Source organism: Strigops habroptila, chromosome 2 (assembly GCF_004027225.2).
Source record: "Strigops habroptila isolate Jane chromosome 2, bStrHab1.2.pri, whole genome shotgun sequence".
Taxonomy (NCBI): Eukaryota; Metazoa; Chordata; class Aves; order Psittaciformes; family Psittacidae; genus Strigops; species Strigops habroptila.
In genome coordinates, this window is record NC_044278.2 from 4,031,155 (window position 1) to 4,056,674 (window position 25,520).

The following is a 25,520-nucleotide window of genomic DNA, read 5'->3' on the forward strand; positions in this document are numbered from 1 at the left end:
AAGAAAGAGAGAGCTGACCTGAGTTTTGTCATGAGCAGGGTCCTTGCAATGTCCTTGGTAGTTCATCACTGATGAGTGGACTATATTTCCTGTGTACTGGGTAAAAACAGATGGAGAAACCTGTTTTCTTTCCTTTTTGAAGTGCTCACTTCAGAATAACTAGAAGCAGCATTTTTGGTTCTTTTCCCCCATGGCAGTCTCTCCATAAATCTTAGCAAAGTTAAGGATTTTACTACAGCTGAAGGTGAGCCACATGAAGTTATTTAGGAAGGTACATACATGTTGCTTTATGTGTTAAAATGTGTAAGCCAGAACACCAGTATATATATTTTGTGGACATTCATTCACTATTTATAATGCTTGTCTGCATTTATAGCGTGAGAAATGTTGGCGTTGGCTCAGCAGTAAGCACTTTTGGGTTTGCATGCTGCTGCTTCCTGTGCAGTGCGATGACTTTGGCTGTCCTCTTGGTTCCCTCTCCCATCCTGCCCCAGTAAAAATGTACAAGTTGTGTTTCTCATCTCAGAGCCCTTTGCTTTCCAAAGTGTGCACAGCCATGGACTCTTTGATAGCTTGTTGCAGAAGCACTCAAGTCACTTATAATTTGTACTTTCTTCCACAAGAAACAACACTGCTAAGTCCTTTTGCTGGGGATTAATCTTTGTGTCTCTTACCCTTTGAGTTGCTGCCAATCAACTAGTATTTATAAATCAAGCTCTTGGGTGATGATGGCAGCCTCATAAGTAACTGCTCAGTTTCTCCCCTAACTTACTGAGTCTACTAGCGTAAATTCAAGCTTGTATGGCTACCCATTTCTAATTTGATCGGTACAGACTTTTTATCCCCATCTTACTGCCCATACCGGAACACCAAGCCAGCAACTCATGTCACTTCGTTTGCTTTGTACATCTGTACGGATCAGAAATATAGGGCAGGAGTTGCTCTGCTTTGGTCTCCTGAGAGCTCATTCAGAAGTGCTATCTATCCTGCAGTGTTTAAAAGCAGAAACATCACTGCTACTGAAATCCTCCCCAGGAGAATGTACTCTTGGGGGAGAGATGGGCTCTGAATTTCAGAAATGAATGTTGGTCTTTTTGAAGATGCTAAAACTGAGCTTTAGCAGAGTTTGTATGGAATGGTCTTTGTAACTCTCTCCTTTCTTTGCCTCTGAAGCTATTGCAGTCTTTCAGATAAAATCTTCATACCACACTGGCCCCAAGAGAGATGTAGAAGCAAGGAGAGGGATATGTATTATTTAATCTATGGCTTGCACCATGCTTCAGTTAATATCTAGATAGGACATGGATGGTTAGTATTGCATTAATCACAAAGCAGTTCTGTTCAGATAAGCCTTGGCAATTTTGGATGTTTACCCAATGAATACTGTGCAAGTCTCTTGAACTTGCAAAACTTTCTGAAATAACAAGCTCTCTGTGGTATGTCAAGTATTGTAATTCCTGCTCAGGCTTAGTCAAACACCTTGAAATACCTTCTTTTACTATTTTGCAACATTCCTGTTTCTGATGTTATTCAAGAAATGCAGAAATGCAAAAATCACAAATGTGGGAGAGGACTATGCTAAATAAGCCTTTGAATGTGTGCTAAAAGAAATACCTAACAAAAAACATTTGTTTGAATTCTGGGCACATATGTAGATTACTACATACGCAGTTTTGCCCTCCCATAGCAGACATGCAGGAACAGCTGAAATCCTTCCTCATTTAATTAACGTATTCCACTATTGAAAATAGTTTAAAAAAAATGTTACCAAAAACTTGTTTAAGACCTGTGGTTACCAATCATATGATGTCTAGAGGTATTCTATTAACCATCCCCTCTGCTTAGTTTGTTCCCTAGCCTGCAATAGCCAACTTGGTGTTTACTGCTTTATTTTACTTTCACCGTTAACTTATTGTCTAAAGATTGTTAATGTAGCTGATCAATATTTGTACTGCATGCCATCGTATTTTGACAGGCTTTCTTTTTCCTGTTTTAAGGTCCTACAGATGCTTACTCTGAAGCATTGTTTGTAATATTAATGGGTTAGCTGAAATAGGAAACAGAGCAGTTAGTTTTTCCTTCTAACTTACACAACATATAGAAAGGCCAAAGAGATTTGCAGCTTTGTATTCTCCTACAAGTTCAGAAAGAGAGGTTCATCCACCCAGCTTTTTTCTGTATGGGTATGCTCGTCTCCCTAAAGCCATTAATAGCGAGCCTCCTGTGAGGAATCACAGAGGTCTTGGTTGGATGGGACAGCTGGAAGTCGCCTCATCCAGCCTTCTCTTTAGCTGGAGGCTTGCTAACGTTAAAGACCAGGTCAGGCATAGCGTTGTCTAGAGAAGTTTTGAAAATCCACAATAACTGAGACCTACAAGCTCCCTGGGCAATAGCACTGCACTGTCCCTCCAGTGAGAAAGTTTTTCCTGGTCTCCAAACTGAACCTCTATTTGTGAATGTCATCCTTTGTTATATTGCCTACCACTTGCAAATACAGTTTGGCTCCATTGTCCTTAACTTCCCTTCAAGTAGTTGGACTAGACCATCCCTTCTTTGGTCTACTGGATCATCCCTTCTTTGAAGACTAAATGACCCCATCTCCTCAACCTCTCCTCACAGGCCATGTGCCCTGGGCTCTGACCATCTCAGCAACTGGACTGCCTCCAAATTCTCCACAGCCACCTTCAACTCTTCCCTCATCCCAAAAGTAGATGAAATAACTGCAAGTGCAGCCTCATCAGTGCTGACTAGAGGGGCATAAATAACCACCCAGTCTGCTGGACATGCTTCTCTTAATGCAGTCATTTGCCTTATTTGTGACAAGAGTGCCATGTTGGTTTATATTAATCTGGCACCCAATGTAACTGTGGCACCTTTTTGGCAGGGCTGCTAATCAGCCTATTTGATTTCCAGCCTTTGCAGATGCCTGGGGTTATTCTTCCCTGAGTGCACAGCTTTGAACTTTGCTGTGTTGAACTTCATAAGGTTTGTTTGCTTGGTCCTTAAATTAAAGGCCAAGTCCCTTCGCATTGAAGCTTTGCCTTTTGCCGTGTCAGACACTTCTAGAGGGTAATCCAGAAAATTTAGAGACAAGTTTCTGCTCTAATTTATTCTCTTGGGAAACATTTCTCTCCCCATTAAGCATAAAGGGAACCATGGAAGACTTAACCCCTGAGCTAAGGTTGGCTTTCAGGGGTCTTCCCTGCAAAGAGACAGTGTGCATCAGCTTTAGCTTTCAGAAGCTGGAACAGTGGGAGATACAGAGAGACTGCAATTGTCTTTTCTTTTTACCCTGCTGTGCAGTGCCCAAGTCTGAATGGAACAGAGCTTTTTTATTTGCTGTGATGTTCTTCTGCTTTGTGTCTATTCCTGCCTTCCAAATATTATGTTTCATCTTTAATGGTTATGGCACCTATTAAGCAGAGAACAGTCTTATGACTGAACCAGCTCCACAGGCCGTTAGCCTCATTATGGAACCTTAACTTAATGTTCAGACTGTTGGTACATTAATAATTGTTCAGCATAAAATGTTGGCTTGTCTTCATGCCTTTTTCCCTCTATTAACGTTCCACTATTTGCAAATAAAGTAACTTCTGGCTGGTTAACTTATGTTGTGTTTTTTCTGTTAATGTTCCTTTTAGCCTCATATTAACTCAGATTTTCATCAGACCTCCACTTTAATATTTTAGACAATAAAATCCTAATGGATATGTTTCTGTGGATATTCTTACCTTTATTCTTGCAGCCTCTCTTGAGTGATATTCATCTTCTCCTATTGACCATGCAGATCTTACTCGGCTGTATGTTATTTCTGCAGTGGTTTTCAACTTCTCCAATCCAGTCAATACCAAGTATCTTTCAGTAGAAGCACAGGACCCCATGTGATAACTGATGTCCTGTGCTAGTAATGTGGTGGTTTTGTTTTTTGCCTCGCTAATTGTTTTGGGTGGATCACTTAGAAGTCATTCGTATAAAGGTTTGCAGACCCCAAGATGAAAATAGCCATTTTGTTTTACATGATGGGACAATGGAAAAGGAATATTCTTAGGCTGTTGCTTACAGTAGAGAATGTGGTATGTGCTAAGTGGTGGTAAGTATATGCGGTATATTCTGGCTAGTATTGCATACGGGATTCACAGCAAAACGTGTATTTGACTCTGTGCACTGAGGGATATAGGTCTATTAAGCAAAACCTGTTTTTGAGAAACCACAAAAATCTTTCACTTTGATATAGCTCTTCAACTGAAACTTACAACATGAAATCGACATACCTCATTCCATCCTTTCTCCTACAAAGTAAATACATCCTGTCTCAACCCAGACTTGGACTAGGTTAAAGGGAAAATATTTTAACAGGGGAAGAGGCGTATTACTAAGAAGGATAGCAGCAAAAAGGCACTAGGCTGATGAGTTACTGGCTTGCTCTGTTTCAGCAGTAGTGGTTTCTCTTTTCAGCCACTAACCATCCTGGAGGCAGCCATATGAAAAACCCACTGCTGAGGGGGAGTGAGTGTGACATTCTCTTCAGTGGGACTGAGAGCTAAATTAGCGCAGTCCTCCTCCTCCATTTCTTCCTTCATGGGTTGCAGTGCTGTGGCTGTATTAATGAGGCACCAGACTCATACAGTACGTCTTTCTAGTGCCAAAGTTCAAGCGAACTTGGTAAAACTGCCTGAAAATGTTTAGTTTTCTACAATTACAGATTATATAACTTTTTCTTTTTTTTTTAATTGCTTCATTCATTCTACTGGGACTATTCTTCTTTCTTTCCTTTCCTTGTGGTAAACATTGAAAAATGACCCATTTTATATGAGATGTCTAGGCTTGCAATTTCATTGTCTTCCACCCTGTTCCAGCCATGGCTGAGTTTCCCTAAGTCAGAGGACATCTCAGGTGGTGTTAGTGGTAACTAGCCGGTGCAGACATGGTGGCTCACAGAAAGTGAACTTACAAATAATAACCCTGAAATTTCTTGCATTATTTCCCACTGCAAAATGTGGGGTGTGTATGAAAAATGACCCAGAACAGTGGTTTACAAAGTAGTCTCTGGATTGGTGGTCGTTGGAGAACTGGGCAGCGCTCTGCTCTTCAGCTAAAGCAAGTACCCGCTTCACAGTGCTTTGTAAAGGAAACTACCTTTGGTTTTATCAGCGTTTTCTCTTTCAACTCCAGGATCCTGATTTTGTTTGACACTAAGGCTAGACAATAAGGAGGAGAGTGCAAGAAACGCATGCTTGGACAGTTATGAAAAATCATGCCTAGAGAAAGTGCTTGTTTCTAGCTGCCATACGCTGTAGTTTGGCTGATGGTTGAAGAATGAATAATTGCATTCTTTTTTAAATGACACACTTTAGAAGTGGTGTGGATATTCCCTTTTTTTAGCCAGTCACATGTTCTGATACAGCAATGTGTTTTAGTTCTTTTTAAGCTTGGATGAGATTTTGAAATAAATAAAATTAGCAGGCTTCAGCACTGTTCTCAAGCATAAGGTTTTTTTCCCAATGTCCAGGCTCTAACTTTTAAAAAAGCAATTAGTTCTAGAATCATTTCATGCATTCATTATTCCTGTGTGCATTCAGCTGACATGCTTTGTGGTAGACACCCAGAACTCAGAGCATGTGTGACATGGGCCAGGTGGGAAATGATAGCTGAACTCTCAGATTTGTCGCCTCTGACCCTAGCCCTGTCCCTTAGCCACGATCCCATCCCCAGCCACTGAAACACTGAAGCTATCATCCCAGCCACATGAGAGCACGCATGAGGTAGGAAGTAGAAATCAGTGCTGCTTAACCACGCTGGTGATTCAAGTGCTGAAGCTGATAGAAGAGCAGAAGCAGACAAGTGCACTGAGGGGACCAATTTTGAAGTGCTTAATTATAGAGTGCCTGAAGAAGGCTGGAGCTTTCTGGTGTACAGATCAAGAGTTTCCTCCTTCGATAGGATTAGGCCACTTCGGCTACTTGTGTGAAGTCCCTTCCAGGCATCTATTGCTTTGATTCCTCCCACTTCCCAGAGGACTGTAATTAAGAAGTTATTGCCTCCCAACTGTGCAATTATGTTCTCTGAAACCAAATAACAAGCCCTTAGTCTGAAACATCCCTTGCTTCCTGCATTAGTATTCTTCTGATAGGTAGGTACCTTATCACGCTTTGGTAAACTGCAGAGGATGTTTTGTCCTCCAGACAATTTACTGAATGTGAAGAGTGTTAGAAAGGGGATGAAAAAGAAGACATAAGTAGGTAAAACAAAAATAAGTATGTAAGTATTTATTTTTAAAATAAAAGCTTATATAAAAGTCTAAGTATTTAACGAGTTTGTCAGTGATGAGCAATGATAGACTTCTGAGGACTGTATGTTTAGGTTTTGCTGTTTGTTTTTATTTTTTTATCCCCTCTTAAAAAATGGTAATTCTAAACAAAATGTTGGAAGAAAACTATCTAAAGAATCAGAGTCTCTGTGCTGATGACAAAAGTAAAATTCAAAGAGTTACTACCCCTTAAAGCCACTTGTTTAGACTAGCCAAACGCTCAATTATGTCAGTCCCAATTTTAAGCTTCTTTGACGGCAAAACTCATTTTGTGAAAATTGTGTATGCAAGACTGCAATATAATCTTCTTGAAAACTGGTATTGAGCAGTTACCTTGACTATCCCACACCGCCAATGTTAATGTCACATCTGAAAAACAATTATATTTCTCTTGCTTGAGGCACTACAGCAATAGAAATAAAGCAATTCCTATGCACGATTTTCCAACGCAATCACAAAATTTTGAGCTAAACCTTCCTTGTTGCCATGCACGCCTTCGTGCTGTGCTCTGGGTGGGCATGGAGACTGTTTGATTCCCTCCCTCACTGCACCAGCCTTTAGGCTTTCAGAAGTGCTTCCTTCCTGCTTCCCTTGTTTAGATTAAAGAACTTAACTTCTTTATTTCTTCTTAGGCCACATTTTCTAGCTCTTTGAATTTTTTCCTTGTTTTTTTCTGGGTGCTTTTCAATATGTCCCTGACTTTCTTAAGTGCTAAAAAAGTGGACAGAGTGGTCTGGGTGAAGCCTTGTTAGTGCTTAGCTGAGCAGAAGGAATTTTTTTTTAATGCTTCTTTATATCCTTGTTTTATGTATTAGAGTAGAATATTCAGTATAATAGTTCCTTTTTTTTTTTTTCTTCAATAACATGGCATTGCTGATTCATGTCCAGCTTGTGATCCCTTAAGTCCTTCTCTGCAGAGTTCCTCTCAGCCCTGCTTTACGTAGGTGGTTATACCTACCCAAATGTAGGTAGGAATTTTGAAATGGGCTCTTTCTCCAGTTTGCCGCAATCATTCTTGATTTAGGGCCTAGTTTTCAGAATTGGGCCACAACCCAGAATGCATTTACCAGAGAAAAGCAACTGTCTGTGCTTGGACCATTGCTCCAGAAAAGCATGGGAAGCTCACAAGGTATTAACACCATAGACCTTCAGGGAAGGTTGAAAAAAAAAAAGTAGGAATATTCTAAGGAAAACGGGGAGTATACAGTTTTAAAAGTAAAGTTAATTGCCTGATGTCTTTAGTAACTTTTCTCAGGTCTACAAGTCTTGGCAAGTTTCAAATACATTGACTGCAAACAATAACTCCGGTTCCACACCAAAGATTAATAATACCACATTGAGGAAGAAAACAAAAAGTAAATAAACTATGCAAAAATTAAGGGCACACAACAATAAAACTTTGTTTAGTAGATGATTCTATTAAATTAGTCTTAGCTAATGAACATAAGGTGTCAAATTCAGTTCTAGAAACAATACCATAAAACCTTCACTACTTTATGTTCCAAAATGACTTCTGTAATCACTGCTGCTCTCTGCCAGCATCTTAGTACAGGCTGGTGACATATCTAAACTGTGAAATCACTTACAAGAATTAACCTGGAAACATGTAGAAGTACTGCAGTTTTGCCAGCTGCTTTGGGCAAGGAAAAGTGATACATGCATGATATTCTAGATTATTGTTTCTTTGAAGTGTATTCATATCCTGAGCATTGTTATTAAAGGCACTGGGAGTAAGGCATGAAAATAACAGCATTGTATGGATTGTAGACAACTGCCTTCCAAATGTAAAATTAACATTAAACTATCAACTTTTTGGTGGTATCCCTTCAGTTCTGTTACCCGTAGTAGTAGTTAACAGTTGTATATGAGAGGAGTGGATGACCTGTCATTGCGAACAGAGGAAGTATCTTAGTTCTGAATGTGCAAGTTTCTGAACAGAACAGGGAGCACTACGATATTTATACCAGTAATCTGGTTATTCCTTAGTTAATTACAAACATCTGGTCAAACTGGCATCTCTATTACTGTACACACAACAGAATACAGTATCTTTATTCTCCATCCTGTTGGTTTTCATGGGGCTTTCTATTTCCCACAAAATATTTCTGTTAGTGTTGATAATAGCTCCATTTAACTTGAGTGTCCTTGTGTGGATGAAAAGAATCTGTATTTGTGTAGCAGAAGGTAAAAAATCTAATTTAGGCAAATATTTGAAAGTGTTGTTGAATATATTGAAAAACCATCCCACACCTAAAATGACAAATGCTTGTATAGGACATATCAGCACTCTGCTGTCATAATGCAATATGTTGTATGACATTACTGAATCTCTGGGTTTGCTAGTGAGAAATGAAAAGAAAAATAAAACTGCTACTTCATACCTTAGAGATGAATGTAATCATCATGAAATTCATTCAGGTAATGATGCCTAAACCTATCCACATATTTTCCACTGTAAAATGTGATTTTTGACTTCTTGTAGCTTTACAAAAAAAAAAATTATGATGCTGATTTTGTGCCTCAGAATGAAATGTAGTGGAATGAACTAAAATGGCTGGGTTGGTTGAGAGAAGTTTAAGGAAAAATGTATGATTTTCTCACTATTAAAATCCTCACAGCAGTTTGACTGTAAAAAACTTCAGAACTTTGGGAAAAGTGAGATGTGAAATGATGGTGAGGGGGAAGACTCATGGTCATCCGACTATAAAGGGCCTGTCCTTCTGGGAAAATGCTCTGAGCAGACTAGTGTGAAGAGAGAAATTGGTGGAGAGAAGACAGGTTGGAAGTGGCTGGTTGTTGGTGCTCATTCTCCAAAGCTGGGAAAGAATCCCTGTACCCACCATCTCTAAGTTTTTTTCCTGTCAGCCAACAGCTGAGACACCCACTGGCAAAATGTGGGCCCATCTTCTGCTAGTAGTCAGCCCAGAGACATTAGCAACTTAAAGTGCTTTCTTCTGCTCTCGTAGCTCAGTGGAAGAAGCTGGTGGCAATGATCCAATGGTTTTAAGCACATGTGTCAAGGTAACAATATATGATGGATGTTCCTGGCCCTCTCCTTTGTGTTATTTTTAAAAGGAAGAAGATTCTGCAAAATAACTATATTGAGAGAAAACAGGAGGTGTATGGTTGCTTGTGCAACCTTAAGATGGTACTCAGGGTGTAAGAATTTTATAGAGAAGTGAAAAGCTGTATCAGACTTCTGAGTGTTTTGTTACAGAATCAAAGTGTATGTAATGAAAGAAAAGAAAAGAAAGACTTTAGGATTAGACATTTGCTTCTGGACATTGAAATGAGTTTTAGCCCTGTTTCTGTCCTAACATCGCCTGTGAATTCTCTGAAGGCAGTTAAGTAAAGCTCTTGTCCCACTGCATAGTCTTCAGTGTTTGACTTGAGAGCCTGTCTGATTTGCAGAAGGGATAAACTATGAAAAGCAGATATCTGGGAGGTGTATTCTTTAAGTAAAAATAAAGTGCAACTAAGGCTATGCTTTTCTTCAGCTGTGATCCTGCAATCAGTACATACTGGTTAGTGTCTTCTGTCTTCAAAATACGAACAATGCTGCAAGCCCACTGGGGTTGGGGCAGAGGCCTTCAACGTTTGGAAGAGGTTTACAGTAGTGAATACCACTAAAAAAGACTGAGGGAGTGAGCAATTCTAACACTCAGTGGAGGAAAAAGTACAAATTGGAAAAATAATAGGATCTGTCTAATCAATGGGCATGGTCTCTCTGAACAATAATTGTAACAGAGGTCCCATGGGAAAAATAACAAAGCATGGACAAATGAAAGACTTTACAAAAAAGCCGCTGTGCAAAGGAGCTGAATGCAAGTGGTATGATAGATTCAAGCTTGTTGTTTTCTAACTTTTGATTGTTTGTAAGTAAACAATATATTGATTTGTTGCTGTTTATCGTGTAATTTTGGGCATTCAGGGCTTGCAGGTCTTTTTTTTGTATTCTCTTCATGTACATGTATGCAAACCAAGAGACTACTTACTTTCCTAAATAAGCCTAAAATGTTGCTTGTTTAACCAATGCATTTTTACAATGTGATAATTTTTTCAAGTACAGCAGCAAAACCCAGTTATGCAAAAAGCTTCTGTCCTAAAATTAGGAAGATTGTGATTCACAAAAATATCTTCAGTTTCAATGTATTTCCTTTGGAATCTGCACTTTGGGTTTTTATAGTTGTTTATTTTGCATTTCTAGGCAACAGAAGCCTACTTTACTCAGTGTCAGAGAATAAATTAAGTAGTCCTTGAGTGTGTCACTTTTAATCTGGAGAGCGTTCTGAAGATATTTTTAATGACTTTGCATTTAGGAATACCAGTGTGATAATTTGTCTAAACTTCTTGGATGCTGTTTGTTACAGTTGCACTTATTTAAGGAAATTTATGGTTTAAATTGCAACCTCACTATATGCAAAATGTGTTTCTTAAAGGTCTCCTTTTCTTATAATTTACACATATAAATATTAATATCTCATTTTATGACATTACTGTTGTCTCATTTAGGATCCTGGAAAAAATTAATTTGATTCAGAAAGAACATCTATTATTTTTATTTAACCATCAGACAACTATTTTTAAATTATATTGAAATTTATCTGAGATACACAATTGTCCTATATAATTCTGTCTTACCCACAGACCTGACGGACTGCTGTTTGACTTTGTCACCATTAGCTATCAGACGAAGGAGAGAGGACTTCCTCTGAACTTTGTGTGCCTTTCCTAAATTCTGATCCCAATGCACAATGTATAAAAGTAGCCTCTCACTCTCCTGTTTGTAGGAATCCTAGAAAAACCTTTGGGAGATTGTGAACTGTTATGCCTCATGAAGTCTCTCCTCTTATGTTTTTACTCTATCATCTCCTTCCTTTCATTTTTTGTCCTGAGACTACGTTGTCTCTTTGCCTTCTGTTTTACCCCAGGGCTCTGAGCCTCTTATTATCAATACTGTGCATGCACTAGAATTGGCTCCCTTACAGGACAAACCCATTTCTAACAGGGCAAACCCGGATACCATAACATAAAGGGTTTTACGCCTGAGCCTGCTGCAAATCAGTAGTACTGACACAAGGCAGCACCATGTCTGTCCCCCTCCAAGAACAGCCTTTGTATCTTCAAATTCTTACACCCCTACACCATAGCACAGTCATATAAAAAAAGCGTCATGGTATAAATACATTACTTTGATAAGCTAGGATGTGGCTTTTTCATGTTCTTGGCTTTTACCTGAAAAAACACATGATAATATATAACAACTATGTCCTGGTGCCACAAGGGCTACTAGCGTGGAGGAGAACATCAGAGAGGGCATTACAGGCTCAGGTCAAATATTGCTTTGGCCCTGGCTCATGGCTCCGCTGGTAAAGAAACTGCCCCTGCAGGTCCTAAGTCTGGAACTGTTCACTTGTTGACTGTGGTTAAGTATGCAGGGTCTCCTTGGGAAGCACATAAGATTAGGCTGTGGCTCAAACTTGGAGAGACTGTTGACTTCAGCTCTTGTGCTGACTATGAAATTATGAGTAAAATAAGTTGCTATGATAAACTGTACCTTCCTAGAGCATCATCTCATTCCAGCTATTGTCCTGTAAGCAACTGTCAGTATGGCTAGCTTTATGTCCTTTCTCAGCTCTGCGAAATCAAAGGATGATAAAGAGCTAAGGGCCAGAAAAGTGTCCCAAAGTGTATAGTTGTGCAAAAGTGTACAAATGAAGTGCAGGTAGCAGTTCGCTCAGGAACTTTCCTGGTCAAGAACATTCTCTCCTGACTTTTCAGAACTCCCTGGCTATGTGGCAATTTTCCATGGATTTCTTTCCATAAATTTAGTTAGTTATTGTCAAATTGCATGTTTATTCCAGAGGACGCAAGGTCTGAGCAGATGCATACACAGCCATCTATGCCAGCTGGTTTGGTGGCCAGGTTTCTTATGCTGGTGTGCTACACAGAGGAAATTTCAATGTAGCTTCAGGTTCCTACTCTACAAATGTAATGTTTTCTTTTCCTACATGAAGATTAAATTCTAGATGTCTACTCCTTCCATGTGAAAAATTATGTATACTTCTGTAGAAATATCTTAAATTGGAACGGAATTCCTCCTTTCCCTTAAGTGGCTGCCATGTTAACTTGCACATTGGCCTCTGCTGGCAAATTTTGACTGAGGTACTACATTTCCTACCCCTTTGGCTTCTTACGTGCTGCTGAATATTGGCTTGCCATGCCTACTATTATACTCTTACTGATGCATTTGGTTTTGTAAAGAAATAACTGTAGGGCAAGCAAGGTCAAAACTGTCGCTGCTCCAAATGAAAAACAGAATTTCAAATCAAGGGGGAGATAAACTCTGTGACACTGTCCTTTGAAAAGCAGCACTAACTGTTTTTCGGTAATAAAGATCACATCTGTAGCTGTAAGAAGTAAGAAAATAATTATTACAAAGATATTAATAAGAGCACTTCTGAAATGTGCATGCATTTAGACTGAGATGTTTAAAGTGTGTTTCAAGTTTGTCTTAATTATGGCTCTAAACTTGTAAGATGATGAAAAATAGTATTTCTCTTTAGTAGGAGTGGGTGGTGTTATCTATTAACATAAGTTCAAAGTCACACAGTAACATTTAAAGTCTATTTATAAGTGAAAGACTAACAAGGAGATGAGCAAATAAATATAGGTCACAGAGGGGAATTAAAGAGAATGGGAATAATAACACCTCTGGCCAAATGGGCTGGTAAGACACCACTGCTACCGGTGGAAAAGGATCAGAAAAATGACTTGATGTCTAAGTAAATTCTGCATTCTTGCAACAGAACAAAATACCAAACATTATGACCGTGCTTTACAACAGTGTGGACTCCCTGAGAAGCTTTGTGTTCCATCCCAGAGGCAGATATAGGGTACTTATTATTCAAATAGCTACCACTTATCCTTGATAATGCTTTCAAGGCATACCTGACTGAACTGTAAAAAACCCATCTGGTCAAGTGCTGTTCTAGTATGCACAGACGCTGGCTTACAAACCACCATTGATTGTTTCCATAAACCACAATTTAACTGTCAAGATTTAATTAAGAAATGCTTCAGAGCCATTGGAATAAACAGGATAGTCAGGGCTGTTGGACAAGCTGGCTGTGCGACATGGAAAAGGCTTAAAAATTTGTGCTGTGATGGAGTTGTCTTCCCAACAGTGAACAGGAACAGGATCGCTTAAAAAAGCCACCAAACCCCAAAGCATTTACCTTACATATAATGTGCAAAATAGTTCTACACCACTCTCATCACCGCCAGCCACATTACATAGCTGGTTTTTGATTGTATCAACCTGCATATTGCAGTCTTGAAAATCTGTGGAAAAGACATATTTTATGGGACTATGAAATCATTACTTTCATGTACACTTTTCTGCTATTATACAAAGATTATTACATTTCGTGAAAATACGTAACAGATTTAATCTGAAATAGGATGTGCTTTTTTCCTGTACAAGCAAGCTGTCTGGCAGGCAGCAGAAGATAAAGAGAATGTTTATTTTTAAATTGTAGTGATTTAAGGTAACATTTGTATAAATGTGCATATACATGTAAGTATTATTTTAAGAAACAAAAAACCTACTAAAGCTGACATAAATGTCAGCTTTGAATAAAATTCAAAATCATTGAAGCCTAAAGGACAACTAGACATTGCTTATGGACACAAACTAATATAAATTAAGAAACATTTCTCCTGTAAACCTCGTGTTAATACAGTAAATACTGATAAGTTTTATCTCTGAATATAGTAAGGATGGTGTGTTATCTGTTTCAGTAATGCAAAGTTAATTTTAGCTGTCAGAAGACTGGAGCCAAAGACCTATAAAAGAATATCTTCCTCGAGTGAAATCTAAAGGGACTTTTTAATTTGTTTCTGTTCCATTACTTCTGAATAAATTGTTTGGAAGCAAATAACGAATTTGCGTAAGTGCCAGTCTTCTAATCCGGCCCTAAAATTTCTAAAAGCTTTCTTAAGAAAGCTCTTTTTTGTTATTTTAAAGTATAATCAAACAGTTGTTTGTGTGGGGGTATTTTTCAGTGTGAAGGTAGTCCAAGCAAGAGTTTTCAAAATTTAAGATACTTTAAGTGAAATTAATACAGGTGTGACAGAATTGCTTAGAATTTTAAATACGCATTTTATGTTTAATTTTTAAGGCTTTAACTGTATTGGCTGGTCCCAGATGCTTATCACAGGGGAGGAGAATCTAAGCTGGATAAAATTTAAGAATTTTAATTTCCACTATTAAAGTGATTATTTGAAGGTAAGACATTTCATTTAGAACTGTTTAGAGATGAAATGTGCAAGCAAAATTCTCTCCTGTAGTGTTTTCATTTGATATAATGCATATTCAGTTTATGAGGCACAAAGTAACAAATTTCTCCTTTAGCTATGCAAGATAAATTGCAGAGAAATTCCACTGGAAGCAGTGGAAGTACCTGCAAGCATGTATTTAATAACAAAGGACATGCCCTATTACAGAATTCATGTGACACTGGCTATGGAGTTATTAAAACTGCAGCACTCATTGCCATAGGATGCTGAAACATAGATTGAAAATGGATGTTAGCAAATTCGTGGCTAAAAATCCACACTGTTGTTGAACATGAGGACTTTACATGTAACCTCCCTTTCAGGAACTTCTAAGCTGTTTTGAGTAGGACTGATGTGACTGTGTTTAGTGGCTGTTGCAAAGTTTTGACCCAGTACCAGCATATTTTTTTGTGTCTTACTGAAAAGAGCCCTGTGTAGTGACATGGAATATTTCTGTTGGTTCAAAGCAGTGAAATATAAAGGACTTTACAGGGACAATGTTCTATTTAGTGTCATGGGATTCTTGTATTCAAGCTGGAAAGCTTTTGCCAGGTGGTTAATTATTGAAAGAATGCTTCTAGCCCTGGAGAACCAGGCTGAAAAGTTTTCTTTTTCTCATCGATTTGTTCTGCAACAAACAAATGATGCGTCTTGGGATGGTGAGAGACTGAATCCAGCAGCATTGTCTTAACTGTGAAAATGGAAAGCACAGTTGCCATCAAGAACTCAAAACTATCATCTGCAAGTTGTAATCGCACAACTGTGACAAAAGCAGCAGCTTCCCATTTAGCAATGGTTTCTGTGCAGTGGTTAGCCAGAGGCCTCAGTCATTTCCATCCATCAGCATTATCATTTGTTTCACTTGTTTCTGCTTTAAGCTTTGCCTTTCTTCAGTTGAGAATAACCAAGAGCTCTGCTGCGCCAGTATGTAGCTCATACTGTACCGAGGTATAAAAGCTGTCACTTAACATAAGTCATTTTGTGTATACATCTCATGAGTGAATAGCTGAATGAGAGATACAAGAGTCAGCAAGGTAGCCCAGTACTTCAAAGTACGAAAAGTCTCTAGCTAGCTTGACTTCCTTAGGTTTTCTTCTATATGCCTTGGGTTTTCATACTTAGATCCTAAGTTAAGCCTAGGAACATGGATACTTACCTATTTTACACAAAATTATGGTAGGATAAATTGCTAAACAATACCACTAGTTCTTTCTACCATTGAAGTATTTAAGATTCCAAGAAATGTTCTTCCAATATTTCGCAGGTCAGAAGGCTAATTTGTTTGATGCAGGCACGGCTATACTCTGTGCTTCTGCTAGGCTGTGTACCTTTGTGTTTACAACACAAGCAACTATAATCCAGCCACCCAGAACTGGCAACATCAGCAAAGTGCCAAATCCCAGACACAAACTCTCTCTGGGCCTTGCTCTCCTCTTCCAGAGGCTACAAACGAAATGTAGGCAGCACAGGGGTTTTGGTTTTTGGTTGCCTCTCTGCTTTCCAATAGGGACAGAAGCTGTTGAAGGTGCAAAGCTGCCATTTTTGATTGAAAAATGTTATTTCTACCTCCTAGTAATTGTCTTTCAAAATTTAGGCAGGATAGATCATATGCGAGGACTAGTAGTTAATTTTCTCCAGGGACAATTTGCTAACAAACTTGAGAAAGAACTTCCTCTTTCCTATACATCTCCCATATCTCTAGTCAGTCTGTTGTTGCAATTGGAAAAATCCTTTGGAACTACAAGTGCAGAAAGTGGAAAGTGTGGAACTACAAGGGAAAGCTGGAAAGGTTGGAAAACAGGTATCACTCTGGGAACTGAAGTCCCACAACGGTGGTCAGGGCTCTGAAGTGAGGCGAAAAAGAGAAACCACTCAAACAGGGACAGTGCGTGCGCAGTTTTAATCATGCTTATCATACCAGCAACCACCGATGTTTTCTGGTACTTCAGTTTAATGCAGATGCAGGATGAAACCCCAGCTTGCTGTCATCAAAGAGGTCTGTGCTGGCCCATCTGCTTTTCAGACTGAAGCGAGGTTGTTTGTAGTGATGCTGTTTTTAAAGGGTTTGAAGCCACACTACTTAACCTGCTTTAAGTCATTACGTATGACCCAAGGACAGCTGAGTACGGGAACACATGCGTGTTATGTATAGAATAAATCAGTTACTTATGGAAATATTTTTAGGGATGCAAGTTTACAACTGAAGGTGCATTTGATGGAAGGCAGATATAAACTATTAAATCCCTGCATATGCAGACTTCAATTGCCTGGCATAACTTCAGTTTTTGAAGGACTTTAGTTAAGCTGTTGCAATTTGTCTAGCTAAGCAGGACCACAGTTATTTTCAAAACCAGTTTTTCCCAAACCTTCATTTTGCCTATTTATACTGAAAGCTCTTTAGCAAATGGACCATTTACTACTGTGTGTTTGTTCAGTACAAGATGGGTTTCTAGGCACTACCGCGCAATTATGAACGAATAACCACTTCAGGATAATTCTATACAGACATTCATGTTCATGCTTTTGTACCTCAGATACAGCCACAGCGTACAATGCAGTGCAGCAATTAATTAAGCTACTGGTTGGGGTCACTGAGTTACAGGGGCATACTGAGGGTCCCATCCTATGTACGACATATGTCTATAGCCTCCAAGACATGCAACTGTTTTATCCTTTTGAAATACAAATTGCAGGTGTTGAAGGTTGGGGCTTATGTTTGTGTGTCTTAAAAGCAGCGAGGGAGAAAGATAAGAAAAAAGTCCAGAAATGGTAACATCTCTGTGCTTGTGAGCAAGAGCAGCAAACCTGTCAAGTCTTGCCCTTTCTTCTTATGGGTCAGTTCAAAACCCATCTTCATGAGTAACATGTCAGCATCTGGCCATCAACGTTGTTGCCAAATAGTCAGTTTTTGTTATTTTAAATACTTGCCTGAATCCTCACCAGGTTTCTCAGCGGCTTCCTTATTTTATGTAATAGATCAGTGCAATAATGCTAAGTACTAAACTCTACAAATAATTTTATGGAGACAATGACCAAGATGACTGAAGACATGAAGTTCAAATATGGGCTTAATGTCTCCTCCTGGTCAAACATAGCAGTTTTGTATTTTAGGGTTGCCTTTTTTTTCAAAGTTATAATATCAAAACATAAACTGCTTATTGATACAATTTCTCTTAATTATATTTGTGTGGGCATTTTCTGATTTTGGCCTTTTTTTTCCTATCCTGTTGCCAGTGTTTTAGATACAGCTAAAGGGATAAAGTGTGTGTTTGTCCAGCTTAGTAGTATATGTATTTGTAATTTTAAAACAAATCCGGTTCCAAGGTGAAGGAAATACTATACTCATAACTGATCTCAGAGAACTGGACATTTGTTTGCCTGGTCAAGTAAATAAGAAGCCCATTTGTGATCTTACCAACTACAGAATTAAATTTACATTTCCAGCTTGGTGCAGGGATAGGCAGAGAACTGATTAAGACTATCTGAAAATTTCCATTGCATTCTCTACAGTTCTCTACTCTCTAAGCTAACCTTAACCAGCCGGTTGACATTTTCAGTCTGCCTTAGGATATATTTTTAAGAGTGGGAAAACATTTCCAGGAATATATGTTAGAAAATTTTTCCAGGAGCCATTTTTCCAGAGGCAGACATAGAAAATTTAAGTCATTTTGCCCATGTAAAACGTCGTATTTTTCTTGACTGAGAATATTTTCTCAGTCAATAATATTTTTCTTGACTGAGAAATTCTAGCAGACTTTTATGACCTTGAGATTTGACATTGGGTAAACTTGCTGGTGAAACATGTGGCCTTGACATCTTTGTGGAAGCTTAATTACATTTGAGTTAGTGAAAAAAAATAAAAACCACAATGTGTACAGGCTTGGAACAGGCTGTATAGATTTTTTACAACTACATTCTACAAAGAAATGCCAGTGCTAAATTCCTGTTTACTCATAGGAAAAATCCACATAGTGTATTTTTATCCCATTTCCAGACAATTGATGGACTCTTAGGTGTTCCATCATCTCTAGCATGTCAGCTCTGAAGCACCCTGCTTTGTCCAACAACTCTTTATTAGCAGATTAATCTTTGTGAGCTGCTCTGGGTTACAGCCACATCAAGAAATCCTGTATTTAGAAGAAGTAATATTTTCAACTGGCTGTCTTGCATTTTTCCTCGATAGAGATACAGAGAAATTTCTGATTATAGACTCAATTAAAAATCAACACACTCTTTCAGGACAACACTTGCATGCAAGCTTTGATTTTTTTGGGTTATAGCCCTTAGCTGTCATGATACAGGGCTTACAATGACAGAGACCTCCTTAAAAACTCTGCAGCAAGGTCTCTTACAGCATGCAACAGCTATCACTCAGAAGAACCCATGGAAATTACTACTTATCATAGTAAAGTTTACCAATTTTTCTTGAACAGATCATGCTATGTGCTCCCCTGCACTAGGGAGATTGCAAAAAGCATTTGCATATGTTGATTTACTCTATGAATCAAATTTTTTTTTTTCTTTTTTCCTTTTGCTTCACTGTTTTACTGGTAAACTCCCATTCTCCCTGGAGCCACTTCTACTAACTGAGAAAGTTTCATGCACCTCTTTATTTATATAAGGCAAAATGAAACCCTCCAGTTTTCTGAATCTTACAGCTACTGTCTGTGGGATTCATCTCCCCCGCTTTTAGGTGTCTACCTGAGGTAAAAGCAATGTGATGCTTTTATCTGTGCTAGACAGATACTCTTTGACACCTTGGGCATTCTTTGTGGGCAAAGGAGTGAAGCAAATAGCGGGGCGAGCTTCTGATGACCTATTGGGGCCACCTAATGCCTGGCACCTTATGAGTGGCTGTATCTCTCCATTACTGCAAGAGGAAGCCTGGAGTGATCGGTTCAGGTGCAGATGTCTATCTTTGGTCAGATGAACCCTACCCTAAATTTGCATGCACTAAGTGTTGAAGCTTTGACTGAGAACAAATAGGGAAGTATGACAGTTTTCTGGTTGGAAATTTGTGTTATTGAGATAGTCAGCAGGAATAGATTCCAATACAACATTGTCCTGATGTTTAGTCCTGATTTTGGAAAGGGAAAGAGATATTACTTCTCTGAAGCAGATTGCAGTGCAACAGGAAAAAACTTCATTATTATATCTTAGGTCCTGAATAAAATCCCAGATTTGAGTGTTTATCTACTGAGCCTTTCAAAAGGGAATCTGCTGAGCTTTGCTATACCAACCCTATCTGCAATAACAGAGTTCAGTTTAATTCAGTTAAACATGCTTAGGTGACGACAATACTGTGTTTGAAACAGGACACATACTTATGAAAAATATTGTAGTTACTGTCATTTTTAGAAACACATTTTAAAAGCCTGAACAATTTTCCCCGATTATTATAAATGCATGTATTTTACTGAAATAGCAGTAACTTTTCACCTTTTTGCTCGTGTAAATGACCCAATTTATTTGTAGCTAAAATTGTCCTCCCCAGAGTACACTGACTTCAGTAGAATTACAACTTGCATGATTTCAGTTGGTAGAATTTACTGCAGCTATAACTTAAAGAAGTAACGTATTTTTTGCAATACATACTAAAAATAGCACTTGGCACAGGTCGGCTTTGCAGATGTCTTGTAGAAATGTCATTAAGTACAATATTCTGATGGGTCCCCTTCTTCTGCCTCAGTGCCTGTACCAATTATCCGGAACTTCTGATTGAAGTGCAGCATCTCAGTGAATTTGTTAACTTTAAGTTGGAAGGTTCCAGTATAATTAAAATAACCTCAAAGTCAAATTTAGCAGATAGGAATTTTGACAAAACTCTATTGTATGAAAGTAAAACAATTTTTAAGTTATCATTTGTCCTTCTGAATGTAGCTAAGGCTGCTAAGATTTGAGTGAATGTCAGGGAAAGTCCTAAATATTTGAACAAAAGCCCTGCTAAAGCTAATATTTTACGTTAATGAGGGCAAATACTATGCCAAAATGAAACCCTTCTGCAAGCAAGGCCTATCTTGCATTTCAGCTTTCATTTTAAATGCTAACTTTTGTCTACCATGATGACTCCTTGTTAAGCTGCCAAAAAGCTAGGTCAGTGCATGTGTTAAAACAGTGTGGGTACAGAGATCAGAGAAGACACCAGATAGCCAAGCAGTTAGAATGAACTCTAGTTCAGTGCTGAGATAAAATGTATACCTACCAGCATTGTTTCTGATTACAAACTCCAGCAGTTGTTTTAATTGAGCCACCTACAAATAGGGAAATGCTAATATTTACGTGGTGACTTTCTGTATGAATATCTGTGTAGCTGGCTTTCAGTTGGCAGCCTGCCATAAAACAGAAAGATGGACAGCAGGCAAGTAACAGTGGTCAAATACAAATAACAGTAAAATAAAAAAAGCTGCATATTAGATATGAATTAGTTACACAGTGAGATGATGCCTCTGTCTTGCTGGAGGTGCTTGTGAAGAGAAGCTAAGTGCTTTACAACCTTGAGGTCTCAGAGCATACTTGCTCTCTTTACATGGGAAGCAATACGTGAGCTTGATAGGCTAGCACTTAAAATCTCCATTATATTCCTGTTTGGGAAGGACTAAGAAAGTCATCATGTGTATTTTAGAAGATTCTGTGAGTCGAGATGATTTTCTGATTTCATGCATTATCCCAGATCTCAGCCTTACAGAGACCACTGCAACCTCTGCTGCATTACAAAGGTCTCTGGATCGAGGTGGCTGCCAGGAGATTGGGCAGTGCAGAACACACCAACTCTGCAGAGCTAAGGGTTGAGTTACATGAAGCACTTTGGGGGTTAAACTCCATGGCGTATTCTCAGCTGACGTACAGGTGAACTTGTATCATGAGCTTGTTGGTCAGTGTGAGCCTGCAGGACACTCTAACCACTATTGTGAAAACTTCAGGATTTTCAGTAAATTAGTCAGTTACATTGTATTGAGTGCAGAAAGAACCCCACAAGATCCAAAACTAAAAGTAAACCCAAATATAATTTGGGCAGCTTAGTGTCTGATGTGTGTCCCAGCGAAGGCATTATGTAGTGTGAATTCTTATAAACAACCCTTAGCCTAAGCAGTATCTGAGTAGTATCCTGTAAGATCACAAAGGAAAAAAAGTTTGGAGTACAGTCAAAGACAAACAGATGGCAAATATTTATGTGGCTTACAAAAGTGTAAGTGTTGTAATATAAGCCTACCAGATGTTGAAAGATGTTAGTGCTTAATGCATTGGAGAAAAGACGCATTTTAGAATACTGCTTTTAGAATACTGCTGAGGCAACGAATTCCAAGAGCAGAGACTTCACAAGCTAAATGCTGTCCACTGAACTAACTTCAGTCTCAACCTTACTGAGGTATAAGTATGTGAATAGTCTACAATATGCTGGTAATTTAAATGATAAATGCTGGTAAGTACTTTTTTCCTTCCTGCCTAAGCTTTACTCAAAGTCTTCCATTAAAATATATAGTTGAGTATCTAGACAGTTGCATTTTGATTTGCATCTATTGCCAAAACAATAGATCTTGCAGATAAGTCTTTCAAGCATTACTTTTAATAATGATGTTTTAAATTAAAAGACTGCTTCTATCAGAATAGTGAAGCAAGATAGCCAAGAAAATGCCTGAGCACAGAAATTCATTAAAGTTAGAAAATCCATGAAACAGTGATGATAATGAGAAAAGTATTGAGCCTCAAAGTCAACAATACTGAAAGCAGAGGCTGCATTTAGGGCTTACTGCAGCGGAGGGCCTCATTTCTCTTTTCAGAGATTTTTGTCTGTCTTTAAATTCTTACAAATCAAAGAAAATTTTGGCAACTCAGTTACTTTTCCATTGCGGCAGGCATATGGGATTTTACTGGCACAAATACTGTGCCTGATAGTGCTATGAAGAATAATCCTTTATTTTACTTATGTGTTAGTATTAATGATTTCCCTTCTTCCAATACTAAGAAACATACAATTATTTAATAATGACAAACACCACCACTTGAAGAAGGCAATTTAATGTAATCAAGGTACTCTGCTTTCTAATTTCCCTCCTGGTCTCTATTTAAGTTGCATACAGTGTATGTGTTACTTATATTTATCTTAGGAATTAGTTGTCCTTATAAAGTCTTTTTTTAAAATAAATATTTGAAAAGGTGCTGTTTTCCTCATTAAAATATCCTACCTTCCCCAAAACACAAGGGACTCGCATAACAAGCGCTGAGACACACATGCTTGCATTTCATTTGCATTCCCTTTTCCTCTTGTGCTTATGTTATTTCTTTTCTTCAGCAAGTCAAGGCAGTATTAAACAAGAAGTGGCACTAACATAACACCAGAACTCATAGTTCTCTGCATCCCTGCCTTTCTGCTAAGCTGTGCTGCAGCTCTCGACAGACTGTAGGAAGACAGGAATACAGAGAGGGTTTACAGGAGAAGCTGACACTCTGCATACCTCCAGCCTGAGACAAATTTTATAAATCTCATACTTGGCTCCATTGACTTCTTTGCCTATGGAGAGACAAAAGGTTCTGCCTGGGACAGAGCAACCCTTTGCTGCTGGAGTACAGATGGTATGAAAGTGCTTTATATGACACAAACTGTTACAAAATGTTTGGTGTGCTGTCAAGACCTGTTTTCTTTAAGATGCCAGTCTGTCATTATCTTTTAGAAATCAACATACAGCCAGCAAACCCATTTCCATCAAAAAAAAAGGGAGGAAAAAAGCACCCTGATTATACTTCCTTTTCATTTTCTCCTACCAGGTAATTTCCCTCTATAATGTCACCACAGGTATTACAGTAGAATTATGAATAGCCAAAATTTCTCTTGTACTAGATACAAAACAGCAAATAGTAAGAAAGAAAGTAGGTTTTAAAAATGATAAGAGAAAAGGAAAGACAAACTTTCTTCACACCTGAATCTGTTGAACTTCCCAGATACAGCATAAAACTCCCCTTTTTCTATATTACAGGCAGAGCTGTGCTGAGAGGTATTAACTCCCTACCTGCAGCTGCTTCAGATGCTGCTAATTTTCATACCTGAACCCGGTATGGACCAGAGCACTCATTTCATGCAGTCTAGCTCTCAGCTTTCAGGCTGAAACTCTGCTGGAGACAAAGAGCATCATCTATCCTGCTGTTTTGCTGAAGACTTGACAGTTCTTCTGCCTTGCTACGTGACTCTTGTTACAGATATGCAATGAATTTCTCCTGATTTACAATGCATTCTTTAGTCCCCCTTTTTAAATCTAAATTAGGCAGCAATGGGCTGAGGTCACAGATCAGAAGAGCTCCCACTGAACTTCTACTTCCAGTACCTGGTTCATTCATCCTCTAACATGGCAGTGGGAGGAATTCCTGGCCAACGTAAAAATCCTACTTCGAAGTACAAAATTGTACAAATTTCATAGAATCATAGAATAGTAAGGGTTGGAAAGGACCTTAAAATCATCTAGTTCCAGCCAAAATTTGGGAGCTTTGTCTTTCTGTATGCATTTCCCACAGCAGCAGGAAGGGCTTTTAAAGGCTAAATGAAACTGGCCTGTATTCTGACCTATTTTTCGCTAAAATCTGTATGTTTCATTAAGGCTACCATGAATCAATTAGATTATTTTGGTCAAACTTACAGTTACGCAGTGACACTTTTTAATTGTTCTGTTATTACAAGCAGAGAGTAAGCTTTTCTTTACCTCTCACTGTGAGAGAGACTTTTAAAGCACACCTTGCCAAATCTTTCGGACACCAAGAGTGCAGACATGATCCTGAGGTGGTAGGGCTCTGAACTTGTGTAGATATAGGCAGAGTAAGGAGTGCTGAACATGTGAAAACATCAGCCATGAGGGTCTGTTTCTTTTTCTAGCAAAAAATTAATGAGGTTAAATACCCTAGGAAGAATGCCTTTGAATGTCAAATGGTGGCACATTGCTCTAGTCTCTCTCAGCATGTGCAATTTTCAGGTCCACTTATAAGCAATCATACTTCATGTGTGTTTGCTCAGTCAATTGACTGCTGAAGATTTTAATTTGTTTCTCATTACTTTATTATCCAGGTGTCTCAATATTAAATGTCAATTTTGTCTCCTGATACTGTTCCAGGAAGTTTTACACTTCTGTTTTTAAATGTTTTTGTATTCAAACTGGTTGTAAGTACTTTATGAAATGTTATCATTAAGCTGCTGTATTTGAATCACTATAGGAGACAAGGATTTGGGGATTTCATCTTTGTTGTTGTTAAAAGTCTACAGTTCTGTGCCATGGGAAAAGTCACTTTGAAAAACTGCACACAGCAAAACCAGAAATAAAACCAAACATGCAGTGGCATGAAATGGCCACAGGCCAACACAAAAGCGAGAAAAATCTTCTCACAAAATATCTCTGTGATGAGCTAACATCAAAAGATTTTGGGTTCAGCTTGGCACTGAGAAATTTGGTTAAGCAAAGTAATAACTGCTGCTGCGCTTTTCATCTTCAAAATGTCTTACAAAGGTTAAGTCTTTAAAATATATCTGTGAAATGAAGCATTATATTGCCACCATTGTTTTTTTTTCCCCTTAGTTGAAGTGGATGTTGAGTATTTAAATGTCCAAGGCCATGGAGAAGGTCAGTCAGATCTAAGACTGCAGACTAAGCTTCTCCTGCAGTGCCTGAACTTCTCAAACTGTGCTAGACATTCTTCATTTATTCAGTTATCCCTCCATTGGCCACTGGCTCATTTTCTGAAGCTGATTGTCCTCTTTGACATCTTTTCCTTGGCTGGTCTGCAGCGTCCCATTGCACCGTGTGCAGATTGCTCTGTTAAGCGTGCAATAAACCTGTAGGTCAACCTTCAACTGGTTATGTTTGCCTGCTCTGCTACTTTGGCTTTTTCTCTCCTC

The 25,520-nt window shown here is 38.6% G+C and overlaps 1 protein-coding gene across 2 annotated transcripts in view; it reads right to left on the reverse strand.

The window, feature by feature from the left end:
- Positions 1 to 25,520, reverse strand: part of HTR1F (5-hydroxytryptamine receptor 1F) — a 111,712-nt gene that overhangs the window by 37,918 nt on the left and 48,274 nt on the right. The gene's annotated exons all lie outside the window — the stretch shown is intronic.